This window comes from Rhinoderma darwinii, assembly GCF_050947455.1.
Source record: "Rhinoderma darwinii isolate aRhiDar2 chromosome 5 unlocalized genomic scaffold, aRhiDar2.hap1 SUPER_5_unloc_5, whole genome shotgun sequence".
Classification (NCBI taxonomy): Eukaryota; Metazoa; Chordata; class Amphibia; order Anura; family Rhinodermatidae; genus Rhinoderma; species Rhinoderma darwinii.
The window spans coordinates 222,729-246,628 of NW_027461809.1; the positions used below are offsets into that span (position 1 = coordinate 222,729).

Genomic DNA, 23,900 nt, shown 5'->3' on the forward strand with positions numbered 1-23,900 from the left:
GCTGCACAGGGGCCTGTGAGGTCCCATCGCTCTTGGCAACCTTTGCCTGCTTACGGGGAGCCTTCATCGCAAGCCCCTCCACAACCGCAGTGGAGGAACTTTGCTCCGACCCCCCCGTTGACCGGAAATGGTCAAAACGAGGCTCCAATCCAGCATATTTTAGGGTTTTCTTAATGGAGCCCTCGTCTGACACAGAGTGTCTCCGCTCCATGCCCACACTCTTGGGACAGGCGTCAGGTCCTACTGCAGAACCTACGGAGCCACGACGCCTGTCGCTAACCACTGCCTCAACAGGGTCCACTGCAGGCGGAGCAGAGGACCTGTTTGCAGAGGTGCCGGTCAACTTATGTCCAGCAGAGTCAGAATTCCTCCTGCTCTGCCTGGACCCGGTGGAATCCCTATGGCCGTCCCTCGAGGCTGACATCGGTGGGCCCCCCGATGGAGCTGTGAAGGACTTTGGCCTGGACCCCTCAGTCGTCAATGCTCGTTTTGGGGCATTACCAGCGGCGTCTGCACATGTTGCAAACTGCCGCTCTGGCCCTGGTCTGGGTGGCCCAGATTTCGCTCTGCGGGGGCAATCTTTAAAAGCATGCCCAGTCATGCCGCACAGATTGCACAACACCTCGGAACTGCATTTTGCCGCTACGTGTCCAACCTGGCCACACCTGTTACACTGCACCACATGGGGCCGGTCACAATGTTCTCTGGTGTGGCCATATCTCAAGCAGTTCCGGCAGGCTATTGGCATCTGGGGGTAAAATAGGAATCCTCGATTCTTCCCAATGGCAAAGTTCTGGGGTGGGTGATGTAAGCCTCCAATGCCATTGGGATCCTGGCGGAACTTCACCCAATATTTTCTTTTGCCATTCCAGAAGCTCTGGGTGTTCAAGATTTTATGTGAGAAGCGGACCTCCCTGCAGTAACGACTGAGGAAGGTTTCAATGTCACACTCTGAGACAAATGGACTGAACATGCACATCACGAGCGGGACTTCTTCCTCCCCGTAGAGGAATAAAAAGTTCAGTCCATTTAGCCGCTCCTCACTCTGGTCCGCATCAGACAATCTTTTGTGCATGTTGTCGCAACATGCCGCGGCCGTAAAGGATACGGTGTACCGACCGCGGCTTTCCTGGTCGTTGAGACACAGGATGTCCGCCCGCTTGAGCCCCAGGAAGTCCAGCAGAATCACCTCCACAACGAAGCGAAGGTTCTTCCGCTGGCGATGGCCTTCTTCCACCTCGATGCGGACGGACTGGCGCAACCGGGTGTCCCCGGATGCAAATCCAAATGTATATGGCATTTTCAGTGCCTGGGGGCTAAGCCTGTCCCTTATAGCAGCAAGGGCTCAGATTCCACAATTAAGTGGAACCCTCCCCCAAGGCCAAGGATTAGGGTACCCCAGACACCTACGAAGCCCGATAAACGCCCTCGGAACGCTCTTAGAAAAACGCCTCAAGGCCGGTTGACCTCTTGGGTAAGGCGCGATCGCAACTCGTTGTCCGGGGGCTAAGCCCACTCCCCAAATAGCAGCAAGGGGGTGAAGTCTCTCTGTGAAAAGAGACGATCCCCCAAGGCCAAGGAGCAGGGTACCCCGGACACCTCCCAACAAAACCAGATGCAGAAATACTACACCTGATCTTAGCCAAAAGGCCGAGAAGCGATAACCCGAGCGGCCCTTGCCTTGCCCGAGCCTGTCCCATACTGCTGTTCACCCCTTGCAGCGATTGATTCAGCCTACTCCTAGGCAATTCCATGGGGCCCTGCAGGCTCACACACATTTACAGCTACTAAGCGGGAGGGAGGTGAATAAAGGCCGGAGAGGAAGCTACACAGGATTTGCTTCTTTTGCTTGCACCACAATGCAGTGCTGAAAGAGGAGGAATCTACATAAAAACGCCTTCCTGGCAACGCCCAAATGCCCTCCTGCCATGCAGATAAACACTGGCAGCGGCAGCAAGTGCATGCCCACAGCCACCCCTTGTTCCTTCACACCTTGTATCAGCTGTAATCCAGTCCAGTCCAGTCCAGTGCTGCCTGCTGAGCAGCACTGACCAACACTGCCTGGGCCCAGGCTTTTATCTATCTCTGAGGCAGGCCCCATTATGATGTCAGAAAGCTGGCTCTGGAATCCTGAGGGCTCCACTATGACACGTGCAAAGTTCCGTCTGAACTTTATATAAGACGGTGCGGCTCAGTCAGTCACTCAGTGTTGCCTGAGAGGGCAACACTGCAACAGCCGGCCGCCAGGCTGTCTTTTTTTTGCACATTTATTTGCCTCCAGGAGGCCACAAGAGGGAGACAAGGGACTGCAAAATGGAAAATAGGCATCCACCAACTTTACAGACAACTTCTCTTTGCTCCTACAACCTCCATCCTTGCACAGTTTGTTATTCTTCCAGGTAACATAGTAACAAATCCAAATTGCTGCTCTCTTTGTAGGCAAGCAAGGGTTTGTTGCAACTGCAATTCTTACTTCTTCTTGGAAATGTAGGGACGACAGTACATTCCATCACATCCATCTAGTGTACACAGGTAGGTCCATTGTGGCGGGCGGGCTGCTTTAATGGCTGTTTGCTGTTCCCCCTACTCCACTCCACTATTTGACTGTGGTGCTGCATCAATCAATCAGTGGCTGGCTCAGGTGCAGCTCTTTAACCTACCTAAAAGGGAGGGCGGAGAGAAGACAAGGAAGGTGAATGAGCTGTTCCAATGTGAAATGCCGGAAACACAGAAACACAGAAGACACACACACACACACACACACACACACACACACACACACACACACACACACACACACACACACACACACACACAACAAGAGGTGGCAATGTATTAATTAATTGCATTTAATAAATGAGCTCATTATCACACATGACTGTACAAATGCATTGTCCAACAGGTGTTGAAATAATGGGATTAAAAGGGGAGATCCCATCAGAAAGACAAAAACAATAGCAAACACAAATAGCACTTTTGGAATCTGATTTTAGTCAACACATAAGGGAAGGGTGCACCGGTCCTGGAAATACTGCAATACCAGGTCAATGCGTGGAGTGGACAGAGCAAGCTCTATTTCCATCTCCCTGTTCTAAAAATCCATTTAATATATGGTCCCCAGATAGGGGACGTATCAGATATTAAACTGATAAGAACAGATACTACACTTGATCTTAGCCAAAAGGCCGAGAAGCGATAACCCGAGCGGCCCTTGCCTTGCCCGAGCCTGTCCCATACTGCTGTTCACCCCTTGCAGCGATTGATTCAGCCTACTCCTAGGCAATTCCATGGGGCCCTGCAGGCTCACACACATTTACAGCTACTAAGCGGGAGGGAGGTGAATAAAGGCCGGAGAGGAAGCTACACAGGATTTGCTTCTTTTGCTTGCACCACAATGCAGTGCTGAAAGAGGAGGAATCTACATAAAAACGCCTTCCTGGCAACGCCCAAATGCCCTCCTGCCATGCAGATAAACACTGGCAGCGGCAGCAAGTGCATGCCCACAGCCACCCCTTGTTCCTTCACACCTTGTATCAGCTGTAATCCAGTCCAGTCCAGTCCAGTGCTGCCTGCTGAGCAGCACTGACCAACACTGCCTGGGCCCAGGCTTTTATCTATCTCTGAGGCAGGCCCCATTATGATGTCAGAAAGCTGGCTCTGGAATCCTGAGGGCTCCACTATGACACGTGCAAAGTTCCGTCTGAACTTTATATAAGACGGTGCGGCTCAGTCAGTCACTCAGTGTTGCCTGAGAGGGCAACACTGCAACAGCCGGCCGCCAGGCTGTCTTTTTTTTGCACATTTATTTGCCTCCAGGAGGCCACAAGAGGGAGACAAGGGACTGCAAAATGGAAAATAGGCATCCACCAACTTTACAGACAACTTCTCTTTGCTCCTACAACCTCCATCCTTGCACAGTTTGTTATTCTTCCAGGTAACATAGTAACAAATCCAAATTGCTGCTCTCTTTGTAGGCAAGCAAGGGTTTGTTGCAACTGCAATTCTTACTTCTTCTTGGAAATGTAGGGACGACAGTACATTCCATCACATCCATCTAGTGTACACAGGTAGGTCCATTGTGGCGGGCGGGCTGCTTTAATGGCTGTTTGCTGTTCCCCCTACTCCACTCCACTATTTGACTGTGGTGCTGCATCAATCAATCAGTGGCTGGCTCAGGTGCAGCTCTTTAACCTACCTAAAAGGGAGGGCGGAGAGAAGACAAGGAAGGTGAATGAGCTGTTCCAATGTGAAATGCCGGAAACACAGAAACACAGAAGACACACACACACACACACACACACACACACACACACAACAAGAGGTGGCAATGTATTAATTAATTGCATTTAATAAATGAGCTCATTATCACACATGACTGTACAAATGCATTGTCCAACAGGTGTTGAAATAATGGGATTAAAAGGGGAGATCCCATCAGAAAGACAAAAACAATAGCAAACACAAATAGCACTTTTGGAATCTGATTTTAGTCAACACATAAGGGAAGGGTGCACCGGTCCTGGAAATACTGCAATACCAGGTCAATGCGTGGAGTGGACAGAGCAAGCTCTATTTCCATCTCCCTGTTCTAAAAATCCATTTAATATATGGTCCCCAGATAGGGGACGTATCAGATATTAAACTGATAAGAACAGATACTACACTTGATCTTAGCCAAAAGGCCGAGAAGCGATAACCCGAGCGGCCCTTGCCTTGCCCGAGCCTGTCCCATACTGCTGTTCACCCCTTGCAGCGATTGATTCAGCCTACTCCTAGGCAATTCCATGGGGCCCTGCAGGCTCACACACATTTACAGCTACTAAGCGGGAGGGAGGTGAATAAAGGCCGGAGAGGAAGCTACACAGGATTTGCTTCTTTTGCTTGCACCACAATGCAGTGCTGAAAGAGGAGGAATCTACATAAAAACGCCTTCCTGGCAACGCCCAAATGCCCTCCTGCCATGCAGATAAACACTGGCAGCGGCAGCAAGTGCATGCCCACAGCCACCCCTTGTTCCTTCACACCTTGTATCAGCTGTAATCCAGTCCAGTCCAGTCCAGTGCTGCCTGCTGAGCAGCACTGACCAACACTGCCTGGGCCCAGGCTTTTATCTATCTCTGAGGCAGGCCCCATTATGATGTCAGAAAGCTGGCTCTGGAATCCTGAGGGCTCCACTATGACACGTGCAAAGTTCCGTCTGAACTTTATATAAGACGGTGCGGCTCAGTCAGTCACTCAGTGTTGCCTGAGAGGGCAACACTGCAACAGCCGGCCGCCAGGCTGTCTTTTTTTTGCACATTTATTTGCCTCCAGGAGGCCACAAGAGGGAGACAAGGGACTGCAAAATGGAAAATAGGCATCCACCAACTTTACAGACAACTTCTCTTTGCTCCTACAACCTCCATCCTTGCACAGTTTGTTATTCTTCCAGGTAACATAGTAACAAATCCAAATTGCTGCTCTCTTTGTAGGCAAGCAAGGGTTTGTTGCAACTGCAATTCTTACTTCTTCTTGGAAATGTAGGGACGACAGTACATTCCATCACATCCATCTAGTGTACACAGGTAGGTCCATTGTGGCGGGCGGGCTGCTTTAATGGCTGTTTGCTGTTCCCCCTACTCCACTCCACTATTTGACTGTGGTGCTGCATCAATCAATCAGTGGCTGGCTCAGGTGCAGCTCTTTAACCTACCTAAAAGGGAGGGCGGAGAGAAGACAAGGAAGGTGAATGAGCTGTTCCAATGTGAAATGCCGGAAACACAGAAACACAGAAGACACACACACACACACACACACACACACACACACACACACACACACACACACACACACACACACACACACACACAACAAGAGGTGGCAATGTATTAATTAATTGCATTTAATAAATGAGCTCATTATCACACATGACTGTACAAATGCATTGTCCAACAGGTGTTGAAATAATGGGATTAAAAGGGGAGATCCCATCAGAAAGACAAAAACAATAGCAAACACAAATAGCACTTTTGGAATCTGATTTTAGTCAACACATAAGGGAAGGGTGCACCGGTCCTGGAAATACTGCAATACCAGGTCAATGCGTGGAGTGGACAGAGCAAGCTCTATTTCCATCTCCCTGTTCTAAAAATCCATTTAATATATGGTCCCCAGATAGGGGACGTATCAGATATTAAACTGATAAGAACAGATACTACACTTGATCTTAGCCAAAAGGCCGAGAAGCGATAACCCGAGCGGCCCTTGCCTTGCCCGAGCCTGTCCCATACTGCTGTTCACCCCTTGCAGCGATTGATTCAGCCTACTCCTAGGCAATTCCATGGGGCCCTGCAGGCTCACACACATTTACAGCTACTAAGCGGGAGGGAGGTGAATAAAGGCCGGAGAGGAAGCTACACAGGATTTGCTTCTTTTGCTTGCACCACAATGCAGTGCTGAAAGAGGAGGAATCTACATAAAAACGCCTTCCTGGCAACGCCCAAATGCCCTCCTGCCATGCAGATAAACACTGGCAGCGGCAGCAAGTGCATGCCCACAGCCACCCCTTGTTCCTTCACACCTTGTATCAGCTGTAATCCAGTCCAGTCCAGTCCAGTGCTGCCTGCTGAGCAGCACTGACCAACACTGCCTGGGCCCAGGCTTTTATCTATCTCTGAGGCAGGCCCCATTATGATGTCAGAAAGCTGGCTCTGGAATCCTGAGGGCTCCACTATGACACGTGCAAAGTTCCGTCTGAACTTTATATAAGACGGTGCGGCTCAGTCAGTCACTCAGTGTTGCCTGAGAGGGCAACACTGCAACAGCCGGCCGCCAGGCTGTCTTTTTTTTGCACATTTATTTGCCTCCAGGAGGCCACAAGAGGGAGACAAGGGACTGCAAAATGGAAAATAGGCATCCACCAACTTTACAGACAACTTCTCTTTGCTCCTACAACCTCCATCCTTGCACAGTTTGTTATTCTTCCAGGTAACATAGTAACAAATCCAAATTGCTGCTCTCTTTGTAGGCAAGCAAGGGTTTGTTGCAACTGCAATTCTTACTTCTTCTTGGAAATGTAGGGACGACAGTACATTCCATCACATCCATCTAGTGTACACAGGTAGGTCCATTGTGGCGGGCGGGCTGCTTTAATGGCTGTTTGCTGTTCCCCCTACTCCACTCCACTATTTGACTGTGGTGCTGCATCAATCAATCAGTGGCTGGCTCAGGTGCAGCTCTTTAACCTACCTAAAAGGGAGGGCGGAGAGAAGACAAGGAAGGTGAATGAGCTGTTCCAATGTGAAATGCCGGAAACACAGAAACACAGAAGACACACACACACACACACACACACACACACACACACACACACACACACACACACACACAACAAGAGGTGGCAATGTATTAATTAATTGCATTTAATAAATGAGCTCATTATCACACATGACTGTACAAATGCATTGTCCAACAGGTGTTGAAATAATGGGATTAAAAGGGGAGATCCCATCAGAAAGACAAAAACAATAGCAAACACAAATAGCACTTTTGGAATCTGATTTTAGTCAACACATAAGGGAAGGGTGCACCGGTCCTGGAAATACTGCAATACCAGGTCAATGCGTGGAGTGGACAGAGCAAGCTCTATTTCCATCTCCCTGTTCTAAAAATCCATTTAATATATGGTCCCCAGATAGGGGACGTATCAGATATTAAACTGATAAGAACAGATACTACACTTGATCTTAGCCAAAAGGCCGAGAAGCGATAACCCGAGCGGCCCTTGCCTTGCCCGAGCCTGTCCCATACTGCTGTTCACCCCTTGCAGCGATTGATTCAGCCTACTCCTAGGCAATTCCATGGGGCCCTGCAGGCTCACACACATTTACAGCTACTAAGCGGGAGGGAGGTGAATAAAGGCCGGAGAGGAAGCTACACAGGATTTGCTTCTTTTGCTTGCACCACAATGCAGTGCTGAAAGAGGAGGAATCTACATAAAAACGCCTTCCTGGCAACGCCCAAATGCCCTCCTGCCATGCAGATAAACACTGGCAGCGGCAGCAAGTGCATGCCCACAGCCACCCCTTGTTCCTTCACACCTTGTATCAGCTGTAATCCAGTCCAGTCCAGTCCAGTGCTGCCTGCTGAGCAGCACTGACCAACACTGCCTGGGCCCAGGCTTTTATCTATCTCTGAGGCAGGCCCCATTATGATGTCAGAAAGCTGGCTCTGGAATCCTGAGGGCTCCACTATGACACGTGCAAAGTTCCGTCTGAACTTTATATAAGACGGTGCGGCTCAGTCAGTCACTCAGTGTTGCCTGAGAGGGCAACACTGCAACAGCCGGCCGCCAGGCTGTCTTTTTTTTGCACATTTATTTGCCTCCAGGAGGCCACAAGAGGGAGACAAGGGACTGCAAAATGGAAAATAGGCATCCACCAACTTTACAGACAACTTCTCTTTGCTCCTACAACCTCCATCCTTGCACAGTTTGTTATTCTTCCAGGTAACATAGTAACAAATCCAAATTGCTGCTCTCTTTGTAGGCAAGCAAGGGTTTGTTGCAACTGCAATTCTTACTTCTTCTTGGAAATGTAGGGACGACAGTACATTCCATCACATCCATCTAGTGTACACAGGTAGGTCCATTGTGGCGGGCGGGCTGCTTTAATGGCTGTTTGCTGTTCCCCCTACTCCACTCCACTATTTGACTGTGGTGCTGCATCAATCAATCAGTGGCTGGCTCAGGTGCAGCTCTTTAACCTACCTAAAAGGGAGGGCGGAGAGAAGACAAGGAAGGTGAATGAGCTGTTCCAATGTGAAATGCCGGAAACACAGAAACACAGAAGACACACACACACACACACACACACACACACACACACAACAAGAGGTGGCAATGTATTAATTAATTGCATTTAATAAATGAGCTCATTATCACACATGACTGTACAAATGCATTGTCCAACAGGTGTTGAAATAATGGGATTAAAAGGGGAGATCCCATCAGAAAGACAAAAACAATAGCAAACACAAATAGCACTTTTGGAATCTGATTTTAGTCAACACATAAGGGAAGGGTGCACCGGTCCTGGAAATACTGCAATACCAGGTCAATGCGTGGAGTGGACAGAGCAAGCTCTATTTCCATCTCCCTGTTCTAAAAATCCATTTAATATATGGTCCCCAGATAGGGGACGTATCAGATATTAAACTGATAAGAACAGATACTACACTTGATCTTAGCCAAAAGGCCGAGAAGCGATAACCCGAGCGGCCCTTGCCTTGCCCGAGCCTGTCCCATACTGCTGTTCACCCCTTGCAGCGATTGATTCAGCCTACTCCTAGGCAATTCCATGGGGCCCTGCAGGCTCACACACATTTACAGCTACTAAGCGGGAGGGAGGTGAATAAAGGCCGGAGAGGAAGCTACACAGGATTTGCTTCTTTTGCTTGCACCACAATGCAGTGCTGAAAGAGGAGGAATCTACATAAAAACGCCTTCCTGGCAACGCCCAAATGCCCTCCTGCCATGCAGATAAACACTGGCAGCGGCAGCAAGTGCATGCCCACAGCCACCCCTTGTTCCTTCACACCTTGTATCAGCTGTAATCCAGTCCAGTCCAGTCCAGTGCTGCCTGCTGAGCAGCACTGACCAACACTGCCTGGGCCCAGGCTTTTATCTATCTCTGAGGCAGGCCCCATTATGATGTCAGAAAGCTGGCTCTGGAATCCTGAGGGCTCCACTATGACACGTGCAAAGTTCCGTCTGAACTTTATATAAGACGGTGCGGCTCAGTCAGTCACTCAGTGTTGCCTGAGAGGGCAACACTGCAACAGCCGGCCGCCAGGCTGTCTTTTTTTTGCACATTTATTTGCCTCCAGGAGGCCACAAGAGGGAGACAAGGGACTGCAAAATGGAAAATAGGCATCCACCAACTTTACAGACAACTTCTCTTTGCTCCTACAACCTCCATCCTTGCACAGTTTGTTATTCTTCCAGGTAACATAGTAACAAATCCAAATTGCTGCTCTCTTTGTAGGCAAGCAAGGGTTTGTTGCAACTGCAATTCTTACTTCTTCTTGGAAATGTAGGGACGACAGTACATTCCATCACATCCATCTAGTGTACACAGGTAGGTCCATTGTGGCGGGCGGGCTGCTTTAATGGCTGTTTGCTGTTCCCCCTACTCCACTCCACTATTTGACTGTGGTGCTGCATCAATCAATCAGTGGCTGGCTCAGGTGCAGCTCTTTAACCTACCTAAAAGGGAGGGCGGAGAGAAGACAAGGAAGGTGAATGAGCTGTTCCAATGTGAAATGCCGGAAACACAGAAACACAGAAGACACACACACACACACACACACACACACACACACACACACACACACACACACACACACACACACACACACACACACAACAAGAGGTGGCAATGTATTAATTAATTGCATTTAATAAATGAGCTCATTATCACACATGACTGTACAAATGCATTGTCCAACAGGTGTTGAAATAATGGGATTAAAAGGGGAGATCCCATCAGAAAGACAAAAACAATAGCAAACACAAATAGCACTTTTGGAATCTGATTTTAGTCAACACATAAGGGAAGGGTGCACCGGTCCTGGAAATACTGCAATACCAGGTCAATGCGTGGAGTGGACAGAGCAAGCTCTATTTCCATCTCCCTGTTCTAAAAATCCATTTAATATATGGTCCCCAGATAGGGGACGTATCAGATATTAAACTGATAAGAACAGATACTACACTTGATCTTAGCCAAAAGGCCGAGAAGCGATAACCCGAGCGGCCCTTGCCTTGCCCGAGCCTGTCCCATACTGCTGTTCACCCCTTGCAGCGATTGATTCAGCCTACTCCTAGGCAATTCCATGGGGCCCTGCAGGCTCACACACATTTACAGCTACTAAGCGGGAGGGAGGTGAATAAAGGCCGGAGAGGAAGCTACACAGGATTTGCTTCTTTTGCTTGCACCACAATGCAGTGCTGAAAGAGGAGGAATCTACATAAAAACGCCTTCCTGGCAACGCCCAAATGCCCTCCTGCCATGCAGATAAACACTGGCAGCGGCAGCAAGTGCATGCCCACAGCCACCCCTTGTTCCTTCACACCTTGTATCAGCTGTAATCCAGTCCAGTCCAGTCCAGTGCTGCCTGCTGAGCAGCACTGACCAACACTGCCTGGGCCCAGGCTTTTATCTATCTCTGAGGCAGGCCCCATTATGATGTCAGAAAGCTGGCTCTGGAATCCTGAGGGCTCCACTATGACACGTGCAAAGTTCCGTCTGAACTTTATATAAGACGGTGCGGCTCAGTCAGTCACTCAGTGTTGCCTGAGAGGGCAACACTGCAACAGCCGGCCGCCAGGCTGTCTTTTTTTTGCACATTTATTTGCCTCCAGGAGGCCACAAGAGGGAGACAAGGGACTGCAAAATGGAAAATAGGCATCCACCAACTTTACAGACAACTTCTCTTTGCTCCTACAACCTCCATCCTTGCACAGTTTGTTATTCTTCCAGGTAACATAGTAACAAATCCAAATTGCTGCTCTCTTTGTAGGCAAGCAAGGGTTTGTTGCAACTGCAATTCTTACTTCTTCTTGGAAATGTAGGGACGACAGTACATTCCATCACATCCATCTAGTGTACACAGGTAGGTCCATTGTGGCGGGCGGGCTGCTTTAATGGCTGTTTGCTGTTCCCCCTACTCCACTCCACTATTTGACTGTGGTGCTGCATCAATCAATCAGTGGCTGGCTCAGGTGCAGCTCTTTAACCTACCTAAAAGGGAGGGCGGAGAGAAGACAAGGAAGGTGAATGAGCTGTTCCAATGTGAAATGCCGGAAACACAGAAACACAGAAGACACACACACACACACACACACACACACACACACACACACACACACACACACACACACACACACACACACACAACAAGAGGTGGCAATGTATTAATTAATTGCATTTAATAAATGAGCTCATTATCACACATGACTGTACAAATGCATTGTCCAACAGGTGTTGAAATAATGGGATTAAAAGGGGAGATCCCATCAGAAAGACAAAAACAATAGCAAACACAAATAGCACTTTTGGAATCTGATTTTAGTCAACACATAAGGGAAGGGTGCACCGGTCCTGGAAATACTGCAATACCAGGTCAATGCGTGGAGTGGACAGAGCAAGCTCTATTTCCATCTCCCTGTTCTAAAAATCCATTTAATATATGGTCCCCAGATAGGGGACGTATCAGATATTAAACTGATAAGAACAGATACTACACTTGATCTTAGCCAAAAGGCCGAGAAGCGATAACCCGAGCGGCCCTTGCCTTGCCCGAGCCTGTCCCATACTGCTGTTCACCCCTTGCAGCGATTGATTCAGCCTACTCCTAGGCAATTCCATGGGGCCCTGCAGGCTCACACACATTTACAGCTACTAAGCGGGAGGGAGGTGAATAAAGGCCGGAGAGGAAGCTACACAGGATTTGCTTCTTTTGCTTGCACCACAATGCAGTGCTGAAAGAGGAGGAATCTACATAAAAACGCCTTCCTGGCAACGCCCAAATGCCCTCCTGCCATGCAGATAAACACTGGCAGCGGCAGCAAGTGCATGCCCACAGCCACCCCTTGTTCCTTCACACCTTGTATCAGCTGTAATCCAGTCCAGTCCAGTCCAGTGCTGCCTGCTGAGCAGCACTGACCAACACTGCCTGGGCCCAGGCTTTTATCTATCTCTGAGGCAGGCCCCATTATGATGTCAGAAAGCTGGCTCTGGAATCCTGAGGGCTCCACTATGACACGTGCAAAGTTCCGTCTGAACTTTATATAAGACGGTGCGGCTCAGTCAGTCACTCAGTGTTGCCTGAGAGGGCAACACTGCAACAGCCGGCCGCCAGGCTGTCTTTTTTTTGCACATTTATTTGCCTCCAGGAGGCCACAAGAGGGAGACAAGGGACTGCAAAATGGAAAATAGGCATCCACCAACTTTACAGACAACTTCTCTTTGCTCCTACAACCTCCATCCTTGCACAGTTTGTTATTCTTCCAGGTAACATAGTAACAAATCCAAATTGCTGCTCTCTTTGTAGGCAAGCAAGGGTTTGTTGCAACTGCAATTCTTACTTCTTCTTGGAAATGTAGGGACGACAGTACATTCCATCACATCCATCTAGTGTACACAGGTAGGTCCATTGTGGCGGGCGGGCTGCTTTAATGGCTGTTTGCTGTTCCCCCTACTCCACTCCACTATTTGACTGTGGTGCTGCATCAATCAATCAGTGGCTGGCTCAGGTGCAGCTCTTTAACCTACCTAAAAGGGAGGGCGGAGAGAAGACAAGGAAGGTGAATGAGCTGTTCCAATGTGAAATGCCGGAAACACAGAAACACAGAAGACACACACACACACACACACACACACACACACACACACACACACACACACACACACACACACACACACACACACAACAAGAGGTGGCAATGTATTAATTAATTGCATTTAATAAATGAGCTCATTATCACACATGACTGTACAAATGCATTGTCCAACAGGTGTTGAAATAATGGGATTAAAAGGGGAGATCCCATCAGAAAGACAAAAACAATAGCAAACACAAATAGCACTTTTGGAATCTGATTTTAGTCAACACATAAGGGAAGGGTGCACCGGTCCTGGAAATACTGCAATACCAGGTCAATGCGTGGAGTGGACAGAGCAAGCTCTATTTCCATCTCCCTGTTCTAAAAATCCATTTAATATATGGTCCCCAGATAGGGGACGTATCAGATATTAAACTGATAAGAACAGATACTACACTTGATCTTAGCCAAAAGGCCGAGAAGCGATAACCCGAGCGGCCCTTGCCTTGCCCGAGCCTGTCCCATACTGCTGTTCACCCCTTGCAGCGATTGATTCAGCCTACTCCTAGGCAATTCCATGGGGCCCTGCAGGCTCACACACATTTACAGCTACTAAGCGGGAGGGAGGTGAATAAAGGCCGGAGAGGAAGCTACACAGGATTTGCTTCTTTTGCTTGCACCACAATGCAGTGCTGAAAGAGGAGGAATCTACATAAAAACGCCTTCCTGGCAACGCCCAAATGCCCTCCTGCCATGCAGATAAACACTGGCAGCGGCAGCAAGTGCATGCCCACAGCCACCCCTTGTTCCTTCACACCTTGTATCAGCTGTAATCCAGTCCAGTCCAGTCCAGTGCTGCCTGCTGAGCAGCACTGACCAACACTGCCTGGGCCCAGGCTTTTATCTATCTCTGAGGCAGGCCCCATTATGATGTCAGAAAGCTGGCTCTGGAATCCTGAGGGCTCCACTATGACACGTGCAAAGTTCCGTCTGAACTTTATATAAGACGGTGCGGCTCAGTCAGTCACTCAGTGTTGCCTGAGAGGGCAACACTGCAACAGCCGGCCGCCAGGCTGTCTTTTTTTTGCACATTTATTTGCCTCCAGGAGGCCACAAGAGGGAGACAAGGGACTGCAAAATGGAAAATAGGCATCCACCAACTTTACAGACAACTTCTCTTTGCTCCTACAACCTCCATCCTTGCACAGTTTGTTATTCTTCCAGGTAACATAGTAACAAATCCAAATTGCTGCTCTCTTTGTAGGCAAGCAAGGGTTTGTTGCAACTGCAATTCTTACTTCTTCTTGGAAATGTAGGGACGACAGTACATTCCATCACATCCATCTAGTGTACACAGGTAGGTCCATTGTGGCGGGCGGGCTGCTTTAATGGCTGTTTGCTGTTCCCCCTACTCCACTCCACTATTTGACTGTGGTGCTGCATCAATCAATCAGTGGCTGGCTCAGGTGCAGCTCTTTAACCTACCTAAAAGGGAGGGCGGAGAGAAGACAAGGAAGGTGAATGAGCTGTTCCAATGTGAAATGCCGGAAACACAGAAACACAGAAGACACACACACACACACACACACACACACACACACACACACACACACACACACACACACACACACACACACACACAACAAGAGGTGGCAATGTATTAATTAATTGCATTTAATAAATGAGCTCATTATCACACATGACTGTACAAATGCATTGTCCAACAGGTGTTGAAATAATGGGATTAAAAGGGGAGATCCCATCAGAAAGACAAAAACAATAGCAAACACAAATAGCACTTTTGGAATCTGATTTTAGTCAACACATAAGGGAAGGGTGCACCGGTCCTGGAAATACTGCAATACCAGGTCAATGCGTGGAGTGGACAGAGCAAGCTCTATTTCCATCTCCCTGTTCTAAAAATCCATTTAATATATGGTCCCCAGATAGGGGACGTATCAGATATTAAACTGATAAGAACAGATACTACACTTGATCTTAGCCAAAAGGCCGAGAAGCGATAACCCGAGCGGCCCTTGCCTTGCCCGAGCCTGTCCCATACTGCTGTTCACCCCTTGCAGCGATTGATTCAGCCTACTCCTAGGCAATTCCATGGGGCCCTGCAGGCTCACACACATTTACAGCTACTAAGCGGGAGGGAGGTGAATAAAGGCCGGAGAGGAAGCTACACAGGATTTGCTTCTTTTGCTTGCACCACAATGCAGTGCTGAAAGAGGAGGAATCTACATAAAAACGCCTTCCTGGCAACGCCCAAATGCCCTCCTGCCATGCAGATAAACACTGGCAGCGGCAGCAAGTGCATGCCCACAGCCACCCCTTGTTCCTTCACACCTTGTATCAGCTGTAATCCAGTCCAGTCCAGTCCAGTGCTGCCTGCTGAGCAGCACTGACCAACACTGCCTGGGCCCAGGCTTTTATCTATCTCTGAGGCAGGCCCCATTATGATGTCAGAAAGCTGGCTCTGGAATCCTGAGGGCTCCACTATGACACGTGCAAAGTTCCGTCTGAACTTTATATAAGACGGTGCGGCTCAGTCAGTCACTCAGTGTTGCCTGAGAGGGCAACACTGCAACAGCCGGCCGCCAGGCTGTCTTTTTTTTGCACATTTATTTGCCTCCAGGAGGCCACAAGAGGGAGACAAGGGACTGCAAAATGGAAAATAGGCATCCACCAACTTTACAGACAACTTCTCTTTGCTCCTACAACCTCCATCCTTGCACAGTTTGTTATTCTTCCAGGTAACATAGTAACAAATCCAAATTGCTGCTCTCTTTGTAGGCAAGCAAGGGTTTGTTGCAACTGCAATTCTTACTTCTTCTTGGAAATGTAGGGACGACAGTACATTCCATCACATCCATCTAGTGTACACAGGTAGGTCCATTGTGGCGGGCGGGCTGCTTTAATGGCTGTTTGCTGTTCCCCCTACTCCACTCCACTATTTGACTGTGGTGCTGCATCAATCAATCAGTGGCTGGCTCAGGTGCAGCTCTTTAACCTACCTAAAAGGGAGGGCGGAGAGAAGACAAGGAAGGTGAATGAGCTGTTCCAATGTGAAATGCCGGAAACACAGAAACACAGAAGACACACACACACACACACACACACACACACACACACAACAAGAGGTGGCAATGTATTAATTAATTGCATTTAATAAATGAGCTCATTATCACACATGACTGTACAAATGCATTGTCCAACAGGTGTTGAAATAATGGGATTAAAAGGGGAGATCCCATCAGAAAGACAAAAACAATAGCAAACACAAATAGCACTTTTGGAATCTGATTTTAGTCAACACATAAGGGAAGGGTGCACCGGTCCTGGAAATACTGCAATACCAGGTCAATGCGTGGAGTGGACAGAGCAAGCTCTATTTCCATCTCCCTGTTCTAAAAATCCATTTAATATATGGTCCCCAGATAGGGGACGTATCAGATATTAAACTGATAAGAACAGATACTACACTTGATCTTAGCCAAAAGGCCGAGAAGCGATAACCCGAGCGGCCCTTGCCTTGCCCGAGCCTGTCCCATACTGCTGTTCACCCCTTGCAGCGATTGATTCAGCCTACTCCTAGGCAATTCCATGGGGCCCTGCAGGCTCACACACATTTACAGCTACTAAGCGGGAGGGAGGTGAATAAAGGCCGGAGAGGAAGCTACACAGGATTTGCTTCTTTTGCTTGCACCACAATGCAGTGCTGAAAGAGGAGGAATCTACATAAAAACGCCTTCCTGGCAACGCCCAAATGCCCTCCTGCCATGCAGATAAACACTGGCAGCGGCAGCAAGTGCATGCCCACAGCCACCCCTTGTTCCTTCACACCTTGTATCAGCTGTAATCCAGTCCAGTCCAGTCCAGTGCTGCCTGCTGAGCAGCACTGACCAACACTGCCTGGGCCCAGGCTTTTATCTATCTCTGAGGCAGGCCCCATTATGATGTCAGAAAGCTGGCTCTGGAATCCTGAGGGCTCCACTATGACACGTGCAAAGTTCCGTCTGAACTTTATATAAGACGGTGCGGCTCAGTCAGTCACTCAGTGTTGCCTGAGAGGGCAACACTGCAACAGCCGGCCGCCAGGCTGTCTTTTTTTTGCACATTTATTTGCCTCCAGGAGGCCACAAGAGGGAGACAAGGGACTGCAAAATGGAAAATAGGCATCCACCAACTTTACAGACAACTTCTCTTTGCTCCTACAACCTCCATCCTTGCACAGTTTGTTATTCTTCCAGGTAACATAGTAACAAATCCAAATTGCTGCTCTCTTTGTAGGCAAGCAAGGGTTTGTTGCAACTGCAATTCTTACTTCTTCTTGGAAATGTAGGGACGACAGTACATTCCATCACATCCATCTAGTGTACACAGGTAGGTCCATTGTGGCGGGCGGGCTGCTTTAATGGCTGTTTGCTGTTCCCCCTACTCCACTCCACTATTTGACTGTGGTGCTGCATCAATCAATCAGTGGCTGGCTCAGGTGCAGCTCTTTAACCTACCTAAAAGGGAGGGCGGAGAGAAGACAAGGAAGGTGAATGAGCTGTTCCAATGTGAAATGCCGGAAACACAGAAACACAGAAGACACACACACACACACACACACACACACACACACACACACACACACACACACACACACACACACACACACAACAAGAGGTGGCAATGTATTAATTAATTGCATTTAATAAATGAGCTCATTATCACACATGACTGTACAAATGCATTGTCCAACAGGTGTTGAAATAATGGGATTAAAAGGGGAGATCCCATCAGAAAGACAAAAACAATAGCAAACACAAATAGCACTTTTGGAATCTGATTTTAGTCAACACATAAGGGAAGGGTGCACCGGTCCTGGAAATACTGCAATACCAGGTCAATGCGTGGAGTGGACAGAGCAAGCTCTATTTCCATCTCCCTGTTCTAAAAATCCATTTAATATATGGTCCCCAGATAGGGGACGTATCAGATATTAAACTGATAAGAACAGATACTACACTTGATCTTAGCCAAAAGGCCGAGAAGCGATAACCCGAGCGGCCCTTGCCTTGCCCGAGCCTGTCCCATACTGCTGTTCACCCCTTGCAGCGATTGATTCAGCCTACTCCTAGGCAATTCCATGGGGCCCTGCAGGCTCACACACATTTACAGCTACTAAGCGGGAGGGAGGTGAATAAAGGCCGGAGAGGAAGCTACACAGGATTTGCTTCTTTTGCTTGCACCACAATGCAGTGCTGAAAGAGGAGGAATCTACATAAAAACGCCTTCCTGGCAACGCCCAAATGCCCTCCTGCCATGCAGATAAACACTGGCAGCGGCAGCAAGTGCATGCCCACAGCCACCCCTTGTTCCTTCACACCTTGTATCAGCTGTAATCCAGTCCAGTCCAGTCCAGTGCTGCCTGCTGAGCAGCACTGACCAACACTGCCTGGGCCCAGGCTTTTATCTATCTCTGAGGCAGGCCCCATTATGATGTCAGAAAGCTGGCTCTGGAATCCTGAGGGCTCCACTATGACACGTGCAAAGTTCCGTCTGAACTTTATATAAGACGGTGCGGCTCAGTCAGTCACTCAGTGTTGCCTGAGAGGGCAACACTGCAACAGCCGGCCGCCAGGCTGTCTTTTTTTTGCACATTTATTTGCCTCCAGGAGGCCACAAGAGGGAGACAAGGGACTGCAAAATGGAAAATAGGCATCCACCAACTTTACAGACAACTTCTCTTTGCTCCTACAACCTCCATCCTTGCACAGTTTGTTATTCTTCCAGGTAACATAGTAACAAATCCAAATTGCTGCTCTCTTTGTAGGCAAGCAAGGGTTTGTTGCAACTGCAATTCTTACTTCTTCTTGGAAATGTAGGGACGACAGTACATTCCATCACATCCATCTAGTGTACACAGGTAGGTCCATTGTGGCGGGCGGGCTGCTTTAATGGCTGTTTGCTGTTCCCCCTACTCCACTCCACTATTTGACTGTGGTGCTGCATCAATCAATCAGTGGCTGGCTCAGGTGCAGCTCTTTAACCTACCTAAAAGGGAGGGCGGAGAGAAGACAAGGAAGGTGAATGAGCTGTTCCAATGTGAAATGCCGGAAACACAGAAACACAGAAGACACACACACACACACACACACACACACACACACACACACACACACACACACACACACACACACACACACACACACAACAAGAGGTGGCAATGTATTAATTAATTGCATTTAATAAATGAGCTCATTATCACACATGACTGTACAAATGCATTGTCCAACAGGTGTTGAAATAATGGGATTAAAAGGGGAGATCCCATCAGAAAGACAAAAACAATAGCAAACACAAATAGCACTTTTGGAATCTGATTTTAGTCAACACATAAGGGAAGGGTGCACCGGTCCTGGAAATACTGCAATACCAGGTCAATGCGTGGAGTGGACAGAGCAAGCTCTATTTCCATCTCCCTGTTCTAAAAATCCATTTAATATATGGTCCCCAGATAGGGGACGTATCAGATATTAAACTGATAAGAACAGATACTACACTTGATCTTAGCCAAAAGGCCGAGAAGCGATAACCCGAGCGGCCCTTGCCTTGCCCGAGCCTGTCCCATACTGCTGTTCACCCCTTGCAGCGATTGATTCAGCCTACTCCTAGGCAATTCCATGGGGCCCTGCAGGCTCACACACATTTACAGCTACTAAGCGGGAGGGAGGTGAATAAAGGCCGGAGAGGAAGCTACACAGGATTTGCTTCTTTTGCTTGCACCACAATGCAGTGCTGAAAGAGGAGGAATCTACATAAAAACGCCTTCCTGGCAACGCCCAAATGCCCTCCTGCCATGCAGATAAACACTGGCAGCGGCAGCAAGTGCATGCCCACAGCCACCCCTTGTTCCTTCACACCTTGTATCAGCTGTAATCCAGTCCAGTCCAGTCCAGTGCTGCCTGCTGAGCAGCACTGACCAACACTGCCTGGGCCCAGGCTTTTATCTATCTCTGAGGCAGGCCCCATTATGATGTCAGAAAGCTGGCTCTGGAATCCTGAGGGCTCCACTATGACACGTGCAAAGTTCCGTCTGAACTTTATATAAGACGGTGCGGCTCAGTCAGTCACTCAGTGTTGCCTGAGAGGGCAACACTGCAACAGCCGGCCGCCAGGCTGTCTTTTTTTTGCACATTTATTTGCCTCCAGGAGGCCACAAGAGGGAGACAAGGGACTGCAAAATGGAAAATAGGCATCCACCAACTTTACAGACAACTTCTCTTTGCTCCTACAACCTCCATCCTTGCACAGTTTGTTATTCTTCCAGGTAACATAGTAACAAATCCAAATTGCTGCTCTCTTTGTAGGCAAGCAAGGGTTTGTTGCAACTGCAATTCTTACTTCTTCTTGGAAATGTAGGGACGACAGTACATTCCATCACATCCATCTAGTGTACACAGGTAGGTCCATTGTGGCGGGCGGGCTGCTTTAATGGCTGTTTGCTGTTCCCCCTACTCCACTCCACTATTTGACTGTGGTGCTGCATCAATCAATCAGTGGCTGGCTCAGGTGCAGCTCTTTAACCTACCTAAAAGGGAGGGCGGAGAGAAGACAAGGAAGGTGAATGAGCTGTTCCAATGTGAAATGCCGGAAACACAGAAACACAGAAGACACACACACACACACACACACACACACACACACACAACAAGAGGTGGCAATGTATTAATTAATTGCATTTAATAAATGAGCTCATTATCACACATGACTGTACAAATGCATTGTCCAACAGGTGTTGAAATAATGGGATTAAAAGGGGAGATCCCATCAGAAAGACAAAAACAATAGCAAACACAAATAGCACTTTTGGAATCTGATTTTAGTCAACACATAAGGGAAGGGTGCACCGGTCCTGGAAATACTGCAATACCAGGTCAATGCGTGGAGTGGACAGAGCAAGCTCTATTTCCATCTCCCTGTTCTAAAAATCCATTTAATATATGGTCCCCAGATAGGGGACGTATCAGATATTAAACTGATAAGAACAGATACTACACTTGATCTTAGCCAAAAGGCCGAGAAGCGATAACCCGAGCGGCCCTTGCCTTGCCCGAGCCTGTCCCATACTGCTGTTCACCCCTTGCAGCGATTGATTCAGCCTACTCCTAGGCAATTCCATGGGGCCCTGCAGGCTCACACACATTTACAGCTACTAAGCGGGAGGGAGGTGAATAAAGGCCGGAGAGGAAGCTACACAGGATTTGCTTCTTTTGCTTGCACCACAATGCAGTGCTGAAAGAGGAGGAATCTACATAAAAACGCCTTCCTGGCAACGCCCAAATGCCCTCCTGCCATGCAGATAAACACTGGCAGCGGCAGCAAGTGCATGCCCACAGCCACCCCTTGTTCCTTCACACCTTGTATCAGCTGTAATCCAGTCCAGTCCAGTCCAGTGCTGCCTGCTGAGCAGCACTGACCAACACTGCCTGGGCCCAGGCTTTTATCTATCTCTGAGGCAGGCCCCATTATGATGTCAGAAAGCTGGCTCTGGAATCCTGAGGGCTCCACTATGACACGTGCAAAGTTCCGTCTGAACTTTATATAAGACGGTGCGGCTCAGTCAGTCACTCAGTGTTGCCTGAGAGGGCAACACTGCAACAGCCGGCCGCCAGGCTGTCTTTTTTTTGCACATTTATTTGCCTCCAGGAGGCCACAAGAGGGAGACAAGGGACTGCAAAATGGAAAATAGGCATCCACCAACTTTACAGACAACTTCTCTTTGCTCCTACAACCTCCATCCTTGCACAGTTTGTTATTCTTCCAGGTAACATAGTAACAAATCCAAATTGCTGCTCTCTTTGTAGGCAAGCAAGGGTTTGTTGCAACTGCAATTCTTACTTCTTCTTGGAAATGTAGGGACGACAGTACATTCCATCACATCCATCTAGTGTACACAGGTAGGTCCATTGTGGCGGGCGGGCTGCTTTAATGGCTGTTTGCTGTTCCCCCTACTCCACTCCACTATTTGACTGTGGTGCTGCATCAATCAATCAGTGGCTGGCTCAGGTGCAGCTCTTTAACCTACCTAAAAGGGAGGGCGGAGAGAAGACAAGGAAGGTGAATGAGCTGTTCCAATGTGAAATGCCGGAAACACAGAAACACAGAAGACACACACACACACACACACACACACACACACACACACACACACACACACACACACACACACACACACACACACAACAAGAGGTGGCAATGTATTAATTAATTGCATTTAATAAATGAGCTCATTATCACACATGACTGTACAAATGCATTGTCCAACAGGTGTTGAAATAATGGGATTAAAAGGGGAGATCCCATCAGAAAGACAAAAACAATAGCAAACACAAATAGCACTTTTGGAATCTGATTTTAGTCAACACATAAGGGAAGGGTGCACCGGTCCTGGAAATACTGCAATACCAGGTCAATGCGTGGAGTGGACAGAGCAAGCTCTATTTCCATCTCCCTGTTCTAAAAATCCATTTAATATATGGTCCCCAGATAGGGGACGTATCAGATATTAAACTGATAAGAACAGATACTACACTTGATCTTAGCCAAAAGGCCGAGAAGCGATAACCCGAGCGGCCCTTGCCTTGCCCGAGCCTGTCCCATACTGCTGTTCACCCCTTGCAGCGATTGATTCAGCCTACTCCTAGGCAATTCCATGGGGCCCTGCAGGCTCACACACATTTACAGCTACTAAGCGGGAGGGAGGTGAATAAAGGCCGGAGAGGAAGCTACACAGGATTTGCTTCTTTTGCTTGCACCACAATGCAGTGCTGAAAGAGGAGGAATCTACATAAAAACGCCTTCCTGGCAACGCCCAAATGCCCTCCTGCCATGCAGATAAACACTGGCAGCGGCAGCAAGTGCATGCCCACAGCCACCCCTTGTTCCTTCACACCTTGTATCAGCTGTAATCCAGTCCAGTCCAGTCCAGTGCTGCCTGCTGAGCAGCACTGACCAACACTGCCTGGGCCCAGGCTTTTATCTATCTCTGAGGCAGGCCCCATTATGATGTCAGAAAGCTGGCTCTGGAATCCTGAGGGCTCCACTATGACACGTGCAAAGTTCCGTCTGAACTTTATATAAGACGGTGCGGCTCAGTCAGTCACTCAGTGTTGCCTGAGAGGGCAACACTGCAACAGCCGGCCGCCAGGCTGTCTTTTTTTTGCACATTTATTTGCCTCCAGGAGGCCACAAGAGGGAGACAAGGGACTGCAAAATGGAAAATAGGCATCCACCAACTTTACAGACAACTTCTCTTTGCTCCTACAACCTCCATCCTTGCACAGTTTGTTATTCTTCCAGGTAACATAGTAACAAATCCAAATTGCTGCTCTCTTTGTAGGCAAGCAAGGGTTTGTTGCAACTGCAATTCTTACTTCTTCTTGGAAATGTAGGGACGACAGTACATTCCATCACATCCATCTAGTGTACACAGGTAGGTCCATTGTGGCGGGCGGGCTGCTTTAATGGCTGTTTGCTGTTC

The 23,900-nt window shown here is 48.4% G+C and overlaps 14 non-coding genes and 1 pseudogene across 14 annotated transcripts; all 15 read right to left on the reverse strand.

The window, feature by feature from the left end:
- Positions 1-1,526: 1,526 nt before the first annotated feature.
- Positions 1,527-1,662, reverse strand: LOC142696244 (U2 spliceosomal RNA; annotated as a pseudogene).
- Positions 1,663-3,006: 1,344 nt separating this feature from the next.
- Positions 3,007-3,197, reverse strand: LOC142696155 (U2 spliceosomal RNA). The gene has a single exon (XR_012864144.1). It is a non-coding gene; the product is annotated as a U2 spliceosomal RNA (small nuclear RNA).
- Positions 3,198-4,503: 1,306 nt separating this feature from the next.
- LOC142696156 (U2 spliceosomal RNA) lies at positions 4,504-4,694 on the reverse strand. Its single transcript, XR_012864145.1, has one exon. It is a non-coding gene; the product is annotated as a U2 spliceosomal RNA (small nuclear RNA).
- Positions 4,695-6,038: 1,344 nt separating this feature from the next.
- On the reverse strand, positions 6,039-6,229 carry LOC142696157 (U2 spliceosomal RNA). Its single transcript, XR_012864146.1, has one exon. It is a non-coding gene; the product is annotated as a U2 spliceosomal RNA (small nuclear RNA).
- A 1,328-nt stretch (positions 6,230-7,557) lies between these two features.
- LOC142696158 (U2 spliceosomal RNA) lies at positions 7,558-7,748 on the reverse strand. Its single transcript, XR_012864147.1, has one exon. It is a non-coding gene; the product is annotated as a U2 spliceosomal RNA (small nuclear RNA).
- Positions 7,749-9,054: 1,306 nt separating this feature from the next.
- On the reverse strand, positions 9,055-9,245 carry LOC142696160 (U2 spliceosomal RNA). The gene has a single exon (XR_012864149.1). It is a non-coding gene; the product is annotated as a U2 spliceosomal RNA (small nuclear RNA).
- A 1,346-nt stretch (positions 9,246-10,591) lies between these two features.
- On the reverse strand, positions 10,592-10,782 carry LOC142696161 (U2 spliceosomal RNA). Its single transcript, XR_012864150.1, has one exon. It is a non-coding gene; the product is annotated as a U2 spliceosomal RNA (small nuclear RNA).
- Positions 10,783-12,124: 1,342 nt separating this feature from the next.
- Positions 12,125-12,315, reverse strand: LOC142696162 (U2 spliceosomal RNA). Its single transcript, XR_012864151.1, has one exon. It is a non-coding gene; the product is annotated as a U2 spliceosomal RNA (small nuclear RNA).
- A 1,344-nt stretch (positions 12,316-13,659) lies between these two features.
- LOC142696163 (U2 spliceosomal RNA) lies at positions 13,660-13,850 on the reverse strand. Its single transcript, XR_012864152.1, has one exon. It is a non-coding gene; the product is annotated as a U2 spliceosomal RNA (small nuclear RNA).
- A 1,344-nt stretch (positions 13,851-15,194) lies between these two features.
- LOC142696165 (U2 spliceosomal RNA) lies at positions 15,195-15,385 on the reverse strand. The gene has a single exon (XR_012864153.1). It is a non-coding gene; the product is annotated as a U2 spliceosomal RNA (small nuclear RNA).
- A 1,306-nt stretch (positions 15,386-16,691) lies between these two features.
- Positions 16,692-16,882, reverse strand: LOC142696166 (U2 spliceosomal RNA). The gene has a single exon (XR_012864154.1). It is a non-coding gene; the product is annotated as a U2 spliceosomal RNA (small nuclear RNA).
- Positions 16,883-18,222: 1,340 nt separating this feature from the next.
- LOC142696167 (U2 spliceosomal RNA) lies at positions 18,223-18,413 on the reverse strand. Its single transcript, XR_012864155.1, has one exon. It is a non-coding gene; the product is annotated as a U2 spliceosomal RNA (small nuclear RNA).
- A 1,346-nt stretch (positions 18,414-19,759) lies between these two features.
- On the reverse strand, positions 19,760-19,950 carry LOC142696168 (U2 spliceosomal RNA). Its single transcript, XR_012864156.1, has one exon. It is a non-coding gene; the product is annotated as a U2 spliceosomal RNA (small nuclear RNA).
- Positions 19,951-21,256: 1,306 nt separating this feature from the next.
- On the reverse strand, positions 21,257-21,447 carry LOC142696169 (U2 spliceosomal RNA). Its single transcript, XR_012864157.1, has one exon. It is a non-coding gene; the product is annotated as a U2 spliceosomal RNA (small nuclear RNA).
- Positions 21,448-22,791: 1,344 nt separating this feature from the next.
- LOC142696170 (U2 spliceosomal RNA) lies at positions 22,792-22,982 on the reverse strand. The gene has a single exon (XR_012864158.1). It is a non-coding gene; the product is annotated as a U2 spliceosomal RNA (small nuclear RNA).
- Positions 22,983-23,900: the final 918 nt, after the last annotated feature.